Source organism: Ptychodera flava, chromosome 9 (genome assembly GCF_041260155.1).
Source record: "Ptychodera flava strain L36383 chromosome 9, AS_Pfla_20210202, whole genome shotgun sequence".
Classification (NCBI taxonomy): domain Eukaryota; kingdom Metazoa; phylum Hemichordata; class Enteropneusta; family Ptychoderidae; genus Ptychodera; species Ptychodera flava.
Window position 1 is genome coordinate 5,434,684 of NC_091936.1, and position 20,985 is coordinate 5,455,668.

The 20,985-nt window shown below is 38.3% G+C and overlaps 2 long non-coding RNA genes across 2 annotated transcripts in view; one reads left to right on the forward strand and one right to left on the reverse strand.

Annotated features, from left to right (window-relative positions):
- The first annotated feature begins 4,439 nt into the window (after positions 1 to 4,439).
- The window catches only part of LOC139139845 (uncharacterized), a 228,949-nt gene continuing 212,403 nt past the window's right edge, over positions 4,440 to 20,985 (forward strand). Inside the window, exon 1 of the long non-coding RNA XR_011553888.1 lies at positions 4,440 to 4,655. This is a non-coding gene — a long non-coding RNA (uncharacterized lncRNA). The remainder of the gene's footprint in view (positions 4,656 to 20,985) is intronic.
- On the reverse strand, positions 13,874 to 20,052 carry LOC139139843 (uncharacterized). Its single transcript, XR_011553887.1, has 5 exons — positions 19,812 to 20,052; positions 18,841 to 18,914; positions 18,263 to 18,398; positions 17,893 to 17,967; positions 13,874 to 14,368 (listed from the first exon to the last, which is right to left on the reverse strand). It is a non-coding gene; the product is annotated as an uncharacterized lncRNA (long non-coding RNA).

Consider the following 20,985-nt stretch of genomic DNA (forward strand, 5'->3'; position numbering starts at 1 on the left):
GTATATATATATATATATATATATATATATATATATATATATATATATATATATATATATATATATATATATATATATATATATATATATATATATATATACAGATAGACACAGGCGCTTAAACTGTCGCTACGCGAAGCCGGCCTGTTTTCTCCTCCGGTATACAGGCCGGCTTCGCGTAGCGACAGTAGGACTCACTGAGCCCTCGTCCATAGGCCTACAGGGCCGTATTTTGTGAATAACCCTATAATATCTTCTGCAGTTTTCTCGAAAATGACCAACACTTAACCCATATCCCAAAATTTAACATCGCAAATTCAAGTAAGTCTCAAATTCTACCAATTTTTTAGCTAGACATAATAAAAATGCAATGCTTGTATGAAATGTGTTTTATTTGGTACAGAGATATGTCAGAAATATGAAATAGACTTTTAACAGAAAAAATATTGGGACTCTGAAAATCGACCCATATTTAGGGATTTTTTCCGCGAAAAAGTGACCCATTTGGGTGGCACATACCCGTTCACCTTTCTATGAGAGTACCCTCCCGGGCGTCCCGCAAATATAGTCTTGCTCCCGGCTGTATAGACTTGGTTCAAGTCTGTGATTTGTGAATGTTTGAGTGGAGTTAAGGCGAATGTATGTGTTCTCTTTCCATGTGAAACGTGTGAGTGGTTTGAAAAGGATGAATAGGGTGGTATGTGATACCACAGAGAAACATAGACAGAGTCGCAACGGGCATTGTTTAAGGCGTGAAGCGGTTGCGTAATCTATCCATGTTCGCCTCGCCTCAGGTTGCTCTCGCCTCTCTTTTTCCGAAGAGAGCCGACCATGCATCCTTCGGTAATTTTCGGATTTTTGCCGACTGTTAAGCAAAAGTATGTTCGGCAAAGTTTGTGTTGTTGTTGTCGTGTGGTGCTGAGCGGAATTGACGTGCTGGCGAAAACGGGAGTGTTTTGAGCTTCAGGAAAATGAGTTTTACCGTTTAAAAAATTCCTCTCATATTTCTATGAATAGATAATGAGTGTGTTTGAACCAAATTTGAAAGTCTTTTATCGATACTGTCTGGTTTTACTCAATGGTTTACGGTCAGTCATACCGTCTTTTACACGTGCGTCAAGGAAGGACATGTTTATGAAACTGCTGGCGTGTTACGTTTTGATTGGCGTGAAGCAGTGTTTCTGGCCTGAGAGCTCACAAAGTAACTATGGTTGCTACGCGACTGGAAGTACGATGCCAATCTCGTGCAATTGTCAACCACAAACAAAACCTCCAAAAAGTTTAACACCTTTGAAGCTCATTTTAATATGAAAAGCCAATAGTCTACCGAGACGACCATGGAACAAAAGACATGCCGCGTTACCAGTCTGTCCATACTATTTGTCTGTGGTGATACAGGGGAGTTTCAACGGCAGAAATTAACTCACCAGTGCGCAGACTCAAAGGTAACGCGTTCGATCGCTAGGAAAACCCTATCTGGGCTGCCAAATTTTAAATAGCAAGGTTTGTATAAAATAGAAGAGACACAACAGAAACTGTTGCAAATTATTTTGTTGTTTATTTAATTCACCGACTTGAACCAAGTCTATACTAGCTGTTGTTTTCAGACACGCGACAGAGCGTAAGCTTATGAGCGCAGCGACGTCCTGTGAACGATTTCGCACACACAGCCAAGTAAATACAACAGCAACAGCTAGGCTAGTCCAGTAAATTTTAACGTCATATAATTGTAACGGTGAAATAACAGTATTGCAACACATGAAAGATAAATCTGACGATGTTTCATCAACTTAACCAGATTAGCTGACTTCAAATACATTTAGTGACGTCACTTTTCGGAGCAAAAAACCCCTCATCTTTACGACACCCTTTCATATTACTTAGGCTGCATTCAAGATTAATGGGGGAGGGGGGTGGAGGAATCGTGATTGAAATCTTATTTATTTTTCAGATTCCCCTCAATACCCTCCAAAAATTTCAAATCCTCCCAACCAACGGCTTTCCATATATGTGATAGAATTTTTAAATTCCCCTCCCCAAATCATCATATGGCCGCACATTTATGGATGTTCGCACAGAAAAAATACACATGAACAGTTCTGCTCGTGGATGTTCGACACTACCATATCAGCAGGTTGTACGGCCATATTCCTAGAGCAATTTTCAAATGCATAAGTGGACTTTTTTAACTTGAGTTAATTCAACTATGGGCAGGTCGATGAAGAACATAAAATAACGATCATGAGAGAGTATGAAAATTGTCAATTCCTGCATTTTGCCAAACGATGAAAAACTTAGCACAGTAACCTACCGGAAAAATATTATTTAAAAGTACAAGACATAGGCCTAAATGACTAACATGCTACTTCAAAAAGTTTTACAAAACTGACAATAATGGAAAGTTGAACTATTCCATCAAATAAGAATTAAAAATTTAGTTCACTGCATGAACTTGAAATTATTTTTAATGTAAATTTTTAGTGATTTTCATGAAAAAAGTGACCTATCAAAAACTTTGTTTCGATGTAGAAAAATATTAAGAATCATAAAGGTTTTCATTCTTAAAAGTCACTTCATTGAGTCATTTTACGATTATTTTATCTGAATAAAATTATTAATTGTCTAGTAAACATCCTATCTTGGCAAGCTCTTGTCATAAATTATGCCAATAGTAAAATGACGAGGTTTTGGCAGGTTTTGGCTGAGATAAGCAAGCTACAAGTGAAAACTTGACTGTTCGATAGCCATAGTCTTGTTATCTAACATTTATTCAAAAAGGTATGTGCAAAACTGGTTTTGGCGGGAAAAATTGAAACAGTGAATATACTGTAACGTGTAATGTATGTTTTACATAGAAAGCCTATATCTTGTCAATTAGTGATAATAATGGACACGGTGAGTTAGAAAACAAAGGTGAAAACGAAAACTTTCTTCAAATTTAAGAATCTACTCAGTATAATGTACCAAGTATTACCAGAGTACAGTGCCGACAGTATCCTTCACAAGTAGTAAGCTTGATACTCAGACAGGGTTGTAATCAGAACTTTACCTTGAACTGATATCGTGTTCTTCAGCAACTGACTTGTAGTGTGTCTTTTTACTTTATTGTTACCCCGGAGGGGGTGTCTACGTCTGTGTCATGTTCACAAATAAGACATTAACTTCTTCTTCTTCTTCTTCTTCACTTCTTCTTCAGCAACTATTTCCGAGTTCAAAAAGCAAAGAAATGCTCCAAATAGCGATGCAGTGCAGATAATTCTCCCGAAAGTTCACAGTTGATATTTGCCGACCACAGGGAACAAACGAGAAAGTTAAGTCAATAAGATTGACTGGTTTTTCAGAAGAATTTTGAGGCGAAATGGGCGGGTTAAAGTCCGAGTGCTGGTGGGGTTGGGATGGAGGTCGCAAGAAAAGGAAGGTTCCCCGTCTTATCATAGATAGTAGCACTCCTACTGTCTTTGGCCATATGGCAAGCCATAAACGTTTGTCGTACTGTGGAAATTTTATTGAGATAAGCTTAGCCCTAAACGTAACACAGCGTGTCTTACCCGAAATCACTTTTTTTGCAAAGATTCATTCAATTTTAGGTAAATTGTCCACCTAAGATTAAGATATTGGTTAGATTCAATTTTTAGCTTTCAACAGACTGAGAAAGAAGTGTAAATCTTTATTCAAATTTATGCAATTGTCCCTAGTTCCTAGCTTCTCTTTTTCACAATTTGAAGACTTCCAAAGAATTTAACTCCACTTTTGGTCAAATTACTTTGAAACTTTCACATCATGTTTTAAATATTATTCAACAAAACGACTACCTTCTTATATTTTGAATAAGAGAAATTCAATAAATTGAGTGTCGGTCTTTTAATCCTTGCCATTTTAGAAATGATAGACAATGCAAAATAAATAGTCGAGTTTTTTTCTACATAGGGCCTATACTCTTTTTTCAAGTGAAATATTAAATTTCAGGAAATAATATCAAGTTTTTGACTTAAATTAATTTTATCATTAATACGAAAATTGAGGTTTTTAACCCAAATATACACCCTTTCATCCTTTGAGTAATTATCGCTACCATACTAAACTTTTGATTGGCTGCTTTTTGAAAATATATAGTATGAGGGGGTTCATCTTTGATGAGAAATATTGCTTAAAAAATAACTGTAGGTAACGTGCAGCTCCACCTAAAATGGTTTAATAAATATAAATGGAAAGTTTATGACCTTAAGCAAGACGAAGATCATGCTAATTTAATAAGGACATCGTGTTTTCTCAGACAAATTTTACTAGTGTCAAAAAATGTACTGATATGATTTCACGCTGTCTATATTATGAAAATCGTTCAGCTTGAAAGGAGCTTCTCTTTCTGCATATTCTCCAGACGTAGAGGGCGCCACAGAATGCCATTGGCGTAATAAAGTTTGTTTTAGGTGTCAGACATGGGAATTGCCTTCCCCGACACAGCCGGGTTACGATGCACAGCCTGGGACTCGATGTGACGTTATCTTTCAGAGTGATGAATTACTGTTCTATGGGAACTTATCACTGAAAGTATTACCGGAACAGCTCTCTGTGACGGATAATTATTTTCTGAGGTAGAGCCTTGCAAGGAACTGACAATACAACTATATCCTTCATCGATCCGCCATCACCATCCGGCCAAGATGGCGGTGCGAATTTGACTACAATCAAGTGTATGGCCTGGTGCACTGTGTTCCGGATATCACTAGGAACGATCAAACTTATCTTGGATATATTCGTACGATCAAACAGGAGGCGAAGGTCAGTCATAATAATAGTCTCCTTTATGATAATGTTGAGGCCATTGCGTCTTAGAGTTAGACTGTGGAACTTTGATGGAAGCAGATGCTCCATACAGGCGCATATTTCTGCTGGTTTCACTGTCTACTCCAACACTCGATCATGTACCCTATACACTGCACTTGAATTGGTACCTGCAGCTCGCATTCCACTCCAGTCATTCAGCATAACTGACGGCCGTGCTTAGCTTCCATTTCTTTCTCAATATTACTGATCAATGGTGTTATTTTCTTGAAGGATATCTCATAGTAGCAGTGTACAGCTACGATGAAACAACCAAAATGAACAGATTTATTTCATTGTCTCAAAATAGAGACTTGTCGTATTACTGATCAATTGTAATTTTCTTGAAGGATATCTCATAGTAGCAGTGTACAGCTACGATGAAACAACCAAAATGAACAGATTTATTTCATTGTCTCAAAATAGAGACTTGTCGTACAGTAACTATACAGAAAAATATTAACTGTACAGTTTTCCCTAACATAATAGGAGAGGGTTCCAAAAGTCTAAATTTTTCTGGGGCCGAATACTTATGTTGATAATCAACATTTCTTTTAAAGTGATACTGATACTGATAGGTTTAAAGTCGACATCATTGTAAGAAAATGTCAACATTAATACTGTAGTTTGTAACTATTAGGGTTATACAGGTATATACAAATCTAAAGGCTACAGTGGCCCCTAGACGCCAAAAAGAATAATCTTTTTCGGAGTGATATAACCCTTATTTTTCTAGACAATATTTTAACTATTTATGAGATATTATTTCCCCTAAACAAACTTAAATTGTGTTGGATGCAAATGTAGTTATGAGGGACAAAACTCTATTTTTGACGGACTAAACTTTCTAATTTTGTCAATACAACTTAATTTTAGTGAGTACAAATCTTATTACGGGAACGAAACTAACTCTGGTAGACGCAACTCTAATTTTGGTATACATGACTCTCTAACTTTTGGCGGTACAACTCTACATACTTTGCCTAATTTTATTTTCAAGTAAAGCAGTTTTAATTCTTAAAAAAAATAACTTGTATTCTTTTGTGAGTAAACTTTTATATTTTGTAGGAATTTTATGCTTTACAGTGATTAATGATTAATACTTAAAGTAAATCCTTCCTTCTTTCATTTTACTTTAAATGTAAACTCAATTTTTACTTAAATATATCTTTAATATTTGTAACAGATTTTATTTCTTCAGAGCAAATTTTTAATTCTGTACGGGAAGCTATATTTTAGTGTAAACTCTTTTAAAACATTTAACAAACACAAAATTAAATTTTAACAAAATGAGCTTAATTTCAACTTCTCAAAAGTATTTTTAATTGAGTCATTCCACAGTAAGGTGCAACAATTGATATGCAATACTTACCTGTGCTTAATTTCTAAATGTTTTTACCTGTTATTGATTTCTTTGTTAGTACTTTGTGCCCTGTGGGCACAAGGTACTAATGTGATGGCGCGGCCCAATACGGCCAACATAGTGGGCCGTATGCTGTGGACGCAGGTATCTCAGAAACGCTTCAGTAACTTTTTCTGAAATTTGGTCTGGTGGTCACTTGGGCATGTATCTCAAACGGTCTTTTTTTCTTTTTTGATTGAATCATTTTAAAGTCACTTTTTTAGCTTTTTTCTGAAAACCACTATTTTCACTTTTTCCTCAAAACCACCGATTTGATTATTGTGATGTTTGGCATGGGTGTTCGTATAGTTGAAATACCGTCAGAAATGTTCAAAATTTGGTGATACATGCCTTACATTATTTTTAAAAAATATTTTTATCCATTTTATTTTATATTTACCTGATTTTGCCTCACTTTCGCTAAAGCTACCGTCTGCGCATGCGCACAACTGTAGGACAAAATCTGAGTTGAAGAATTGAAACGGACGCCATCTTGTTTCTCGGTATGGGCACATTTTTTACATTGTGAACGTTTCACTGTGTCTTTCAACATGTTCTATAGTTATGAAGTTGACAGTGATGCACTTTTGCAGCTGTCGTATATTTTTGGGTACGAAAGGCGCCTTTGATCGACTGAAGAATGATGGCCTCCGCAGGCGATAAACACCGGTACTGGCAGGCATATCAGTTCTACTGAGGAAGTAATCCACTGGCCCGTATAGGTCAGGGGCTCACTTAGGGGAGAACCACTTGATTTCTGGGGGGGGGTATGGAGGATTTCGAGGAAAAAAAATTGTCACCAGGTAAAATAAAAGACAAAAATTAAGCCTGTAATGGCTTGAGAAAAAAATATTCTCATAACAGACAGAAATAAAAAGGAATTGTCACAATGCTGTTGAAATGAGCAAAATTTTGGAAACTTCATTCTCATGTATTCTTTGCTGGCATGCTGCCAAAGGCACGCAAATGTTTTTACCACAAGTAATTCTTATGTGTTTTTTTCCAGCACTTATGATATAAGCATTCACTACTGTACACCTCGGTGCACTTGATGTTTTCCTTCCCTTTTCTGACCCAAGAAATCATGTTTCAGGATTTCTGTTGCAATATCTCAATGGTGTAGGCAATATCTAGATGGGACTATTTGACTTCTCTAAATCGTGAAAATTTAAAAACACAATATAGGAGTCAATAAACTAGTGTTAAAACCAATACATTATTCTCTCAATATAAATATGTGAGCCTTGTTTCTCTGACCACAAAAGATAACATCTCCCCTGAGAACTTAAAAGGAATTGACTGTTTTAAAGAAAACCAGGTATAGTACTGATCACAGTTGATTTGCCAAAAAAGTGTTCTATAATTTAAAGTTTCAATATACTAGACTTTCCATTTTGTTTGTCATTTGTTGGAATGTAAAATGAATAAATAAAAACATCCTGTGATATGTGAAACACTGGCTTAAATTTGAAAAATTGCACTGCTACTCCATTTAAAAAAAAAATTAATGCAGGTCTGACTGTAGAAATAAAAAAATGCTGTCTCTCTAACAAAAAAAAGTTCCCATACCCACTTCCTGCATACCCCCCCGAAATCAAATGGGTCTCCCTTAATATGCGCATGCGCACATAACAAGTTATGTTTCTCGGTCAGTTGCGAATTTTGACGTTTTAAAGGTTTTAGCGTATATTTGATTGCTGTCATGTATTTTTTGGCACGAACCGCTCCTTCGATAGACTGAAGAATGATGGCCTCCGTACTCCCGAGTACCGGTGAATCCATTGCTTTTACATGTAGTAGCGAGGCAATCGCACCGGCGGCCCGTACTAATAGCTGGGTGAGAGCGAGGGAATGCTCTGTCCTTCTACCTCCGGCCTCCATGTCATAACAAACTAGCGTCTTTTTATGTTGATATACTGTCCTTTCGACACAGCGATAACTTTTAGTTTTCTGTTGCTTATTTTGGGTAATTTCGACAGTTGTGCATTGATTTTGACATCATCTTTTACTTAATAACCGTCGATGTCGGCAACTCTCTCGCTAGCCCTGCGTACGATGCTGTGTGTTAGGAACGCACACAGGGATTGCACAGCGTACACTGCGTACGTACGCAGGGCTAGCGAGAGAGTTGCCGACATCGACGGTTATTTACGAAAAGTGAATAAAAGACTGGCATTTTTGGAAGCGATCGAGTAGCTGAGGCGGGCAGGGATACGACTTGGGCCCAAGAACGCTGAATTTCGGCAGTAATTTGGCTTTTTACGTCAAGTCCCAAAATGGATTTGAAGTCACCTACCCTACGTACGGGTCTTTGCAGGGCTGTGGTGAGCGGGGCGAATAGCTGTAGCGGAACACACAGCATCGTACGCAGGGCTAAATCCGACATGGTAATTTGGCATGATCATTAGATCATACATGATCCGAGATTGCAGTTTAGCAAGGTCACGATAACTAATGTTGTTTGTTTCATTGTCGTTTAATACCAAATATATTTCCACTAAAAGACCATTAGAATTTCCTCCTGGCTACTTTGAAATCGTGCACTGGCATGCATGTAGTTGTCAACATCACTATGCTTTAATGTACAGTAGACTCTCATACTATGAATATATCGACTGTCACTGCATGTGTGCAAATCACTCCATATCATATCAAAAAATGTAGTATTGCGACGTTTGAGCTGCCAGAAGCCAGAATTTACAATTTACGAGAAAGTTATCTTACATGTAAAACTCAGTTCTACTGTGAACAAAATGCAAGCTATGTTGTGTAACTATCGTGAATAGCATAATATTTTGTACCTATCACCGTGTCAGAAAATCAGAAGGAAACAACCAGTCAGACAAACTGTGGTCAGGATGATACTGTCCAATTTTAATATTTGTCTCTCGGCACACACCAGATACTCATGACTGTAAAACAACATTTCCATATAATTGTATATTCAGTTTTTAGTCCCCACGGACACCGTCCGGGGGGACTTATAGGTTTGGTCATGTCCGTGCGTGCGTCCGTGCGTGCGTGCGTGCGTGCGTGCGTGCGTCCGTCCGTTCACGCAGATATCTCAGAGATGCAAGGAGCGATTTCATTCAAACTTGGTACAAGGATTACTTCATATGTCATACAGATGCAAGTCGATTTGTTTTGTGATACGATCCAATATGGCCGCCAGGCGGCCATTTTATTACGATTTTTTCATGTACAGAGCCATAACTCAGACATGTTTCAACCGATTTTATTCAAAGTTGGTACAAGGACATTGACCAGTGTCATAGATATGCATGTCGATTGTTTTGTGATACGATCCAATATGGCCGCCAGGCGGCCATTTTATTACAATTTTTTCATGTACAGAGCCATTACTCAGACATGTTTCAACAATTTTATTCAAAGTTGGTACAAGGACATTGACCAATGTCATAGATATGCAAGTGTATTTGTTTTGTGATACGATCCAATATGGCCGCCTGGCGGCCATTTTATTACGATTTTTTCATGTACAGAGCCATAACTCTGACATGTTTCAACCGATTTTATTCAAAGTTGGTACAAGGACATTGACCAATGTCATAGATATGCGAGTCTATTTGTTTGTGATACAATCCAATATGGCCGCCTGGCGGCCATTTTATTACGATTTTTTCATGTACAGAGCCATAACTCTGACATGTTTCAACCGATTTTATTCAAAGTTGGTACAAGGACATTGACCAATGTCATAGATATGCATGTCAATTTGTTTTGTGATACGATCCAATATGGCCGCCAGGCGGCCATTTTATTACAATTTTTTCATGTACAGAGCCATAACTCAGACATGTTTCAACCAATTTTATTCAAAGTTGGTACAAGGACATTGACCAATGTCATAGATATGCATGTCGATTTGTTTTGTGATACGATCCAATATGGCCGCCAGGCGGCCATTTTATTACAATTTTTTCATGTATAGAGCCAAAACTCAGGCATATCTCAACCGATTTTATTCCAAGTTGGTACAAGGACATTGACCTATGTCATACATATGTACGTCTATTTGGTTTGTGATACGATCCAATATGGCCGCTAGGCAGCCATTTTATTACGATGTTTTCATGTACAGAGCCGTAATACTCAGACATTTATCAAGCGAATTTATTCAAAGTTGGTACAAGGAGATTGACTACTGTCATACATATGCATGTCAATTTGTTATGTGATACGATCCAATATGGCTGCCGTGCGGCCATTTTGTTACGATTTTTTCATGTACAGAGCCATAATACTCAGGCATATCACAAACGATTTTATTCAAAGTTGGTACAAGGACATTAACCTATGTCATACATATGTAGGTCTTTTTGTATGTAGGTAATTCTTGGCCATTGAGCGCTATCTGTATCAAAGTATTTTTATCACAGACCTGATTAATGAAGAGGACTCTATCCTCTCTGAGGACATGTAATCAAAGTACCCATTAACAAGTGGGGACTGTGTCATCAACGATGACTTGTTATATTTAGTTTGCTTTTCACCATATTGTATGTCCTTCCCTGCACTACATAATTCAAAATTAAATATTGTTTTTGGCCTATACATACTTGAGGGGTAAGCTTATTTAGTCTCATACATTAAAGATGCACTGTTGACCTACAGAGTCCAAACTTTTTATCATTGTATTGTAGATAGGTGTACACTCCAAATACTAAGTACAAGTGTGGTGAGTGTAACAAGCAAATGTTTTTAGTCAATGGTTCATATCAAGGTTGTTGATACTTAGAATCCACACTTGAACTTATGCTGGAGCGGTAACCAACCAGTTCAAATAACTTTCATTTATGTCAAAACAATTTGACTTTTTGCCAAATTTCACATTTATGGCAATTAATAAACAGTAAGGAGGTACAAAGGACGTCGGTGCCCCCGGGCCCCATGTTTTGTTTTTTAAGAACTTTATGACAGCTGATAAAAAAAGACAATTTAAAGGAATTGTGTAAAATAGTGAAATAAATTTTTCGGCTCGAATTGTGTAGGCTACTGTGTGTATTTTTTGAACTCAAATTTGTGACGTAGGATGAGTAGCTAGATGTTTGATTACATATATTCTGTACGTTGATGAATTGATTAGGTTTGGATGTTTAATAATGTTAATGTATCCAAATACTTTTATATGTATATAAATTCATCAATCCAATTATGGTGATGTGGCCAAAAGTTTGGCCAAAATATTACTAACTGACGTAACATACGAGTGTCCAACATAGAACATACCTTTTAGTCGTTGTCATACGAAAGGACACGAGAGTAAGGAAGAAAACGTCAATGGTATATTTGGTGATCACATTCGGCTTTCAGTTGGAGAAGGTCCAGAATTAAATTATTTCAGGTTTTTTTTTTTCCGAAATTGAAAATGAAGAATGCTGTCGTGATGTTGTCCACAATGTTACGATTGTTTAGTTTTGTACTTCGGGTTGAATTTAATAAAATCTCGAAACAACGTCGCTAGACTTATCTCACCTCGAGATGGCAGTCTACTCAGGCAATGCTGTCGTCAAGTGGTTGCGTCATTCGATGCGTCGTCTGCGATGAGATGGCCGGAAGAGGTCTGATGTTCATTTTGTTACGTCCGTGATGCCGTTACGAACGTGTATTTTCAAATTTGCTAAAATATTTGTAGGAATATCATAAGCTTTCAGTTGGTGATAAAAAGTCTCATTATCTACAAATTTTCTGTCAACTTTTTGAAATTTAATGACGCGTCATCGGCGCCCCTATGATTCCAACATGGTACTTTGGACATTTTTGCTCAGTTTGACGGTTCTCACATACGTAACTCTGGACGATTATTAATATTTTGTCAAATGTGACGATAGTTATGTGAAGATTACAGAGAACGAATATCCAACCAAGGATTTTTTATGTGAGAAATCTGAGCTGATGTAGCCTACACCGTAAATTACGGTTCAGATCAATTTTCTGTCAACTTTTTGAAAATCAGTGCCGCGTTCCAAGACTGCTTTGGACATTTTTGCTCAGTTTGACGGTTCTCACATACGTAACTGATGACGATTGTTAATATTTTGTCAAATGTGACGATAGTTATGTGAAGGTTATTGAAAATGAACGTCCGATGTATGATTTTTTATGAGAGAAAGAGCCGATGTACCGGTACACCGTGAATTGCGGTTCATATCAATTTTCTGTCAACTTTTTGAAAATCAGTGCCGCGTTCCAAGACTGCTTAGCACGTTTTTGCTCAGTTTGACGGTTCTAACGTACGTAACTGGTGACAATTATTAATATTTTGTCAAATGTGACGATAGTTATGTGAAGATTATTGAGAACGAACATTCGATGTATGATTTTTATGAGAGAAACAGTCTATGTGCACCGTGAATTACGATTCAGATCATCAAATGACTTGTGAGAATGTAAATTTGCTTTCTTGAATAGAAGCCTAAATTCTGATAGATGAAAGTTTTTAACAACAAACTACCGAGCCGTAAAACTTAGTATGCTTTTGAGGATAATTTCCATAACTTCAAAGATCGGGATCGTATGCCGTTTACAGGGGTGAAACTGTGCGGCCATGCCACGCTCGTCTCGGTACTTAGGAATAAACCATTTCAACTATTTCTATCGGGGATGGCATTGCTTAGACTGGAGGGATACTAATTAATCAGTGAGAAGTAACAGAATCTAAATTCTTAAAACGAAAACTCTTTTGTCGTCATTGCTTTTGTCTAACTTCAAAATAGGTACTGATAGCTTCCTTTTTTAACCTCAGAGCCAGGAAAATACAAAAAAAAATCCGGTCACAGTGCATCCATAGTCCCTCCCTACACTGCAAATTTTTCTGGTTTGCCGGCCAGCTAAATTCAAGCCAAAAATAAACCGGCTTGTTTGTCAGTAAACGGATTGTTTCGAGTTGTGAATTTTGGCTTATATTTGGCTTTCTGGCATGCCAAGTCTGGTTTCTGTGCATGCCAGTTTGGGTTTTGATACGGCATATATACATGCCAAGTAAAGATCACTTCAGCTTGCCAGTAAGCCAGTTAGTACTGAACAATGGTTTACAGGCAATCCACTCTTATATGAACTAGGCTTGCTAGCAAGCCATGTTTTAGATACTGTGGCTTGCCCATATACCAGATAATGCTGAATAGTGGCTTATTTGTAAACCAATACCACACTTCTCTGGCTCAACAGTAAGCCAATTCTGGTTCCATCTGGTTTGAAGATAAGCCAATATTACTGCAATGTGGCTTACAAACAAACCAATTTCTGACTAATTATGGTTTACAAGCACGCCACTATAAGGATTCCTCTGGTTTACCAACAAGCATTACAAGCTGGCTTGCAGACATGCCACTCTAGGGCTTTTGTATGGCTTGCTGACAAACCAGTTCAATATTGGCCATATTGCTGGGGGGAGGGGAGGGGGGGGGGGGGATAATTATGTCTGACCATCCTTCAAATTTAAAATGGATTTCTTCAAATTTTGCAGAAACAGGGGAGGATTATCATCCATGGAATGGCCTATTGGGTCCTCTATGTGATGGAGCTACACAAAGCAGGACTGTAAAATATCTGAACACAAACAACAGCTGAAATAGTCAGAAATCCTGCATGCAAGCTACATTAAAAAAACAACAACAACAATCATCAAAATTAATTTCAGATTAACATTTATTGCAATTTACAAGAAATGAAACAGTAATTGTTGCAACATAATTAAATCTAATACTTACAAGGGTATACTCACTGAAAATGACATTCTTATGAATGCTACTTGTAAAATCATACTGATAACATAATTTGATGTTATAAAGTTTACCTCATGCATCTGATGCAAAATTGCTAGCTGTTTCACCGGGAAATCCCCTGTGCATTACAGACCACTCATAATTGTCAGCACATTTAGTTCACATCCCAGCTTTGTCAAGCCAAAAGTACTCTACAAATTGACAAGTTCCTTTCAGACATCTGATGTAATTAAACTTTGAGACCCTAGATAACTAAGCAAACCCAGCATAACATTGTCTCTTTCCATGCTGCAGAAGATTACACCTTCAAGAAACAACACAAACTGCTTGCTCCTTCATAGACGAGCATACCTAAACAGGGCTGCTGCTTTGCATCTCTTCCTCGGAGTTTTCCAGTATCCTGGAATGTAAAAGATGTAAACACTTTAAATTTGAGGCACAAGGTTAGATCATGGTAAAACACTCAGTACCAAGCTACCAGTACAATGAGGGCAAGGCCTATCTACTGCAGAGTTCGCGTTTACGCAAAAATCGTGCGTATTTACGCATTGAAAATGACTCTCTACGCATTTTTTCATCGTTATGCGTTTTCTATACGCAAAGGATAACACCGAAAGCACTCCCCACGACTGAGCTTAGGCGACAACCAGACGAAATTTGTTGCAACACATTTCTGTCGATCACTCATTTTGTGTGGAAAGTTTCGGATTCTCTCAGTGGGCGTTGTCTGAAAAATCGGCATCGTAGTCCACACGTTATCACGTTAGGCACGTTATCATGTCAGCTGTGCCTATTACGTTGCTAATTTTCAGGCGAGCGATAGTTTCTGAAAGTGAGTGATTGACAGAAATGTTGCGACAAAATTGCCAACCGTGCACGATCATCGCGTCTCGCTGTTCCCAAATGTTGATCAAGCACACATGCAGCATGGCGTCGAAGCAGACAAATCTGTTTTAATTTCTTTCAACTTTGCTCTACGAGTCCGTGAAGAAAATGATTCATTGGTAGAGCTCGTCGGAATCCCGATAAATTTTGAACACTGCAGAAGTGTCTGGATGGTAACTGGTCGTTCAGGCACCAAGTCGTTTCGGCCTCTCAATTTCCGGCCTCAAGTCACTTTGGCACCGCAACCCAAGACGTTTCAGCATCTGTGTTTCGATTTTTTTTCAAACTATTTAGTAATTGACTGGTCCGTCATATTCGTAAGCGTGACCTTTGCGTTCTGACCAGTACTTTATGTGCATTTTGTGTGAATTTTGCCGTGCTGTTTCCTCACCGCTTTCAAACTTTTGCCGTGTCGGCGGCTGTCAGCGGCAATTGATATCGATAAACTTGTGTCACAGATTTGAAAATGATATGAATTTTTTTCTTACGGTCTCTTCCCATGTTCTCATGTTAGTTGACACTATACTTTTCAGTGCTTTGATTTGTAACATTACGCTGCAGCACTAGTTCCCACAGGTAGCCTTCAGCGGTGCCGAAACGTCTTGGGTTGCGGTGCCGAAACAACTCGGACTTGGGGCCTGAAATTGGAAGGCCGAAACGTCTTGGGCCGAAACGACTTGGCGCCGAAACGTCCAGAAACCGTCTGGATAAGCTGCCATAACTCTTAACTTTTGGGTTGCCCGATATGTGTTGTGACGGTTGCATGTATACCCTTCGCTGTTACGTTTCAACATTGTTCAAGTTGTTAGTTAAACTGTTTTCATTAAAATAATGTTACATCGTACAATCCGAATATGTAGTGTAGGTTTATTCAACGGCACATTGTATTTGTATTTTGCTGTCAGTTTTTTCATCAATCGAGTGCGGAAGTGAAATTACGCACTCATATCCAGCCATTACGCAATTTTAGCAGACTAATGCGTATGCCGTACGCGAGGAGAAAAAAGACACCGCGAACACTGTACTGGTATGTTTTAGGGAATTTGTGCAAGTATATTGGAATGTTTATTGGCAGCATTCTAAATTACAGTCATGTTCTTAAACACATATTTGACTGCAGGTACACTATTATCAAGTCTGTCTTGGTGCACCATAATCTGACATGACTACTCAGGGTAAAGTCTCTTAGCATAAAAAAGAGAGCTCTTACAAGTTATTGTCAATGTCATAGGTCTTGCTGCATCACTGCACTTGCAAAAATGTGTAAAACTATGGTTTGAATGTCATGATAATGAATTTAAATCCAGAATATCAAAATGAATATATTACAAGGCAAGATATGTTAGAGTCACAGTGCAATGTGCTTTTGAGACTTGCAAAGAAGCTGGAAAGACTTTGAGAAAGCATTTTATCACTCTGGCTATGCAACAGCCATAATTGATGATATACTTCACATGTGTATAGTTTGAAATAAGTAAGTGAAGCTCCATTAACTGTAACTACTGTTTATCATCTACACTTTCTTGGACTACTTTCCTCAGCATACTAAAATGCCAAGTATTATGTTTGTAAACACAGCCTGTATTTTTATCATTTGACAAATGAATTCTTGTCCAGCCCTAAATGAAATTTCAACAATAACAATGCTACATGTACATACTGTACTGAGTAGCTAAACATTGAGGATTTCATTATGCTTCAATGACTTGAATGGGAAACTACAGTTGATAAGCAGAACAAAAATGCTGGCAGAAAGCCCCCAAGTTGTGGCTAATGGAGATCCGAACAACAGAACTAAGCCATAATCTACCAAGTAAACATATGATTCATGTGAATGAGGTTATGGTTGATGGTCATATCTGCCTTTTATCTTGAAATAAATTGACAAATGCAGATTTGACATGGCCATGTCCTTGTACAACATCCTAGCACAGCTTTGACGAGCACTCTGTGTACCACCCATGTACCTGACAACACTGTAGCAGGGGTAATTTTATACACATCCAGATATAGGAATGTGTGCTGTATGTATGTGAAATGCCTAGCACTATATGCATGTACCAGATGTGCTGATCACCTCCCTCTACCATGACCTGTGTTCAGCATTTGAGGCACAGTGATGAACACATCCACATACCAGCTGTCAAATTTTCAGCCCCTTTTTACCCTTGTCACATAAAAGCTTGCTTCCCTGTACCAGCCTTATTGTAAACACACAGTGCAATTGTGCCTATGCAGACATTCATGTACCAGTTATGTTGGAATTTCCCTATTACAGAACTGTACACATTGCTTCTACAAGGTTGATTTGGAAGCAAATTTTGAAGCTCATTTTTTCAAACCCATGTTACGGTATACATGTACTATTGCAAAACTATTGTACAGGACTGTTGACACACTAGGTACATGGAAATGCAGCTGTGCTACTTATTTTTCTGACTATACTACACTGAGGATATTATTTTAATAGCTGGTAGTCTCTGTAGCTTCCAGAGCTGGTACAGGTATGTGCACATCCCTGAACCAGCCCTCAGAATGTAAAAGGGCTGTGAGAGATTTCCAGTGTAGGATTACACGGACGTCGTTGTACTGAATCTGACAGAAATTATAAATCCAGCATGATGAAAACTCCATCAGCTGTAGCCATTGGCAATTTCCAAGTAGTTTTGTTGTGTGTATATACAGTTTCTTGTTCTACTTCTTAAAGCATAATGAATGTCTAACATACAGTATCAACCCAGTTCATATGTGTACAGCATGGTTATTGTTAAAAATCTAATTTCAGTCTGGAATAGAATTCATTTGTCAACAATAACAATGGTTGTTAAGCATGTACACAGTACATTGTCAAGCAGAACACTGGTATTCAAGAGACTGTTATATAGCTATCAAAACTGCAGTTTGTACACACAACAATGAAGATTGAAAATTGCTAAAACTTACAGCTAATGTCAGAGCAAACTAGTCAAGGCACATTATGTGCCTTGACTAGTTTGTACTGAATCACAGTAACAAATTTTTTCAACAAGCAATACTTACGTCACAACTGTTACCATTTTTCCAACTGCAGTTTTTCCACCAAAGACACTCTTGAGAACCAAAAATGTTTGATGCCTGTTTAAAAATAAGGGAAATGGCAAATTATGTTTTGATACACCAGACTAAGATTCAATATCATAAACCAGGTGCAAGCAAATGGCTCCCCTCATAAGATTGATTATAACAATAAAAAGTTTAAACATGTCTGTCTGTTGTGTGACCACGACAAAGATAATATGTCACAGATATATAATAACAGCTGAAATTTAAACAAAACCCAAAGTGTTACTGTTAGTGTAGTATGTGGAAATATGAGGAACATTCATGCCTGATGTAATTATTATCACTGCACATAACAATACTTGATCACCTTTTATACCGCTCTTTGAATTCCATATCTGAGGGCAGAGTCTTCATTCTGCTTACACATTGTACACAGAGAATCCATTGTTAATTTGTGGAGCTGAAGGCATTTTCTGTATAGAGTATGTTATGTCCTGGACAATCTGTTGAAAAAGAAACAAATAATTATCTATTACCGGTTAGTGGAAGTCAATAGTCACATTTGTACAGGAAGTTATTTGCTGGAAATGAATGACTTTAATATTTACCCATCTTGAGTGACAAGATGGCTCACAAAATTTGTGTAAGCAATGTTGAAGGACCCAAGTTCAAATCATGCTGTGGAAACATAAATTTGCCTTGAATAACAGAATCAACCATTACATCTTTTTGGCCAAAGGATTTGTGAGGTATGTGTCTGTATTAAATCATCTAAGTTGCCAGTTTGAGGTTATTATCAACATAAACAAGAAATATCATCCATGAAACAGTATGTTTGTTATTGAAAGAATGGCATGAGGATACCTGCAAATAAGCTGTGGCAAGTCAGTTTGCCTGAAAATAACACAGAAAGGTAGTGTGAAACAAATGTGCAGTTTTACTCACTTTTTCTGGTAAAATGGGGCATCTCTTTACTGTGGCAATAGCTCTTGTTGCAGCTATTTGTTGGTGTCTCCGTCCTATATAATAATGACAAAGGGTTATTAAATGCAATTTTCCTGTGAACTGATGGATGACAAAATTTAAATGATTGCCATCTTTCCGTTCAGGATGGACAATGGCAAGGGGTTATTAAATGTATAGCGGACTATGGACGACGTACACCGGACGACGCATCCATGATCTACCTCCCTCAAAGAATAGCCCTGCGTACAGGTCTGTGTGTTCCCGGCGTTATAACTTACGGCCTCCGCATAACTGGGGTCTCTGCGGTCCGGATGAGGACCGCAACGAAAACGCTGTCTTTTTGGACGAAATTCTGCTCTATCGGGGCAAAATCCTTTTCCTGCCTACGACCTAAGGAAAGATGCGATTAACTTCTCCTAACATCCAAAATCGCTCGTTTTCTGAAACATAACGTACTCGACAAGTTGTTTACCCACGGGGATCGCCATTTTGAATCTCGCTGCAACAACCCCAGTTATCTCCATATAGACCGTTGCAGAGCTAGCTAGTGGTGGAGCCTGGAGGCCGTATAACGCCGGGAACACACATACCTGTACTCAGGGCTACTCTTAGAAAAGCTCCTCGTCGCTGACCAGCTGACACAGTGGAGCTAAGAAAACGCATTTGATTATTCACCGAGCATGGACGATTTCGGGGAAACACATTCATTCGCGGTCGTGAAAAGCCATACGAACACGATATACATACACCCGTCCATGGTGTAGCGGTATGTCGAAGACAATGGCGAATAGTTGTGACAAGGAAATTTTCACTTTTTCCGACAATACTCAAACGCATGTATGTTACTTAAAAATGGTTCAAGCTAGCCGATATGCTTTGAGGAAAAAATAAGCGCGGTTTAAATCAATGACTTTGCAAATCTTCCACGGAATATGCAAAAACAAGCTTACGTTTGATTTGTGGCTGTGCATTCCAAGACGTCGGTTGCAACTTGCATCTGATCATGACCCGTGTATATGTGGTGGCGAATAGCTATCGTTGAGGTACATAACCAGTTCTTGCTTGCGAAGTAATTCTTCATCGGTGACGGAAGCCATTACTGTCGACTTGTACCGGAGAACGGAATCGTAAGCGCTGATACGATCGTCAGTAACGCCTCGGCTACGTACGGTGCAAAGGCCAGTGTAATTCGGATTTTTGGCGGGCGCAGTATCATATCAGTGCCACACAGGAATTAATACGCAACTGCCTAAAGTGAAGGGATGGGGATTCCAATAGCCAGCGGTCCCTTTAAGAGTACGATCAATCAACAAGTACTATAATTCTTACATATGTCACGGAGATATAATATCTATGACGAAGTTTAAACATTGGCTTGGTGAATCATTGTGTAAAATTGAACTATTTTAAAGTGCAATGTTACAAAGGGTGAAAGGACGGTCAAAGGTTAAGGACTTCCTCCTTGTACGACCGTCTGAATATCAGTTGCGTTTGCTATGGCTTGTGTATATTTTTGGCACATTCAGGGGCATAGAACATCCATTTCAAACATGTCCTTATTAATAAAATGCCGCGTCGGACTTGTCCCAGGATCAAGGCTGTGGCCTGGCAAAAATTCAGGATATGCCTACAATCCGGGCCTACAGAGAATAGCATTGATCCCGATTTCAGGCTTGTATTACTACTGCATGCGTGCATTCGGCCAAAGTTTGTTGTTGTATGCGTGACTCACGGTTGTGGTAGCTTTAGTCTGAGCTATGAATTATTGTGGTTGTTACTTCCGTCGTTGTCTTGGAAAATGTTGACAATCCGACGTATAGGCCCTACATTTATTTTTGCATGTCAATGAAAGAAAAATGACGTCATTTGATATCAACGCTTTTTATTGTCAATTATATCCTTCAATTTGTTTTGATATTTATGTGCCCACAGATTTGAAGCAAGTCCATGTCTTTTGCTCAATTGAAAACTTCACAAAATTGTATCGCCCAAAATTAAAGCTAATCAATCTGTTGCACTGAATGCGCATGGTCCTCCCTATCGTGCGAAAGGCCTGTCAAGTCGTGACGTGATGTAAAATTCTGGTTTAGAAATTAGCCAGTGACTGATGATGACAATGGCTTG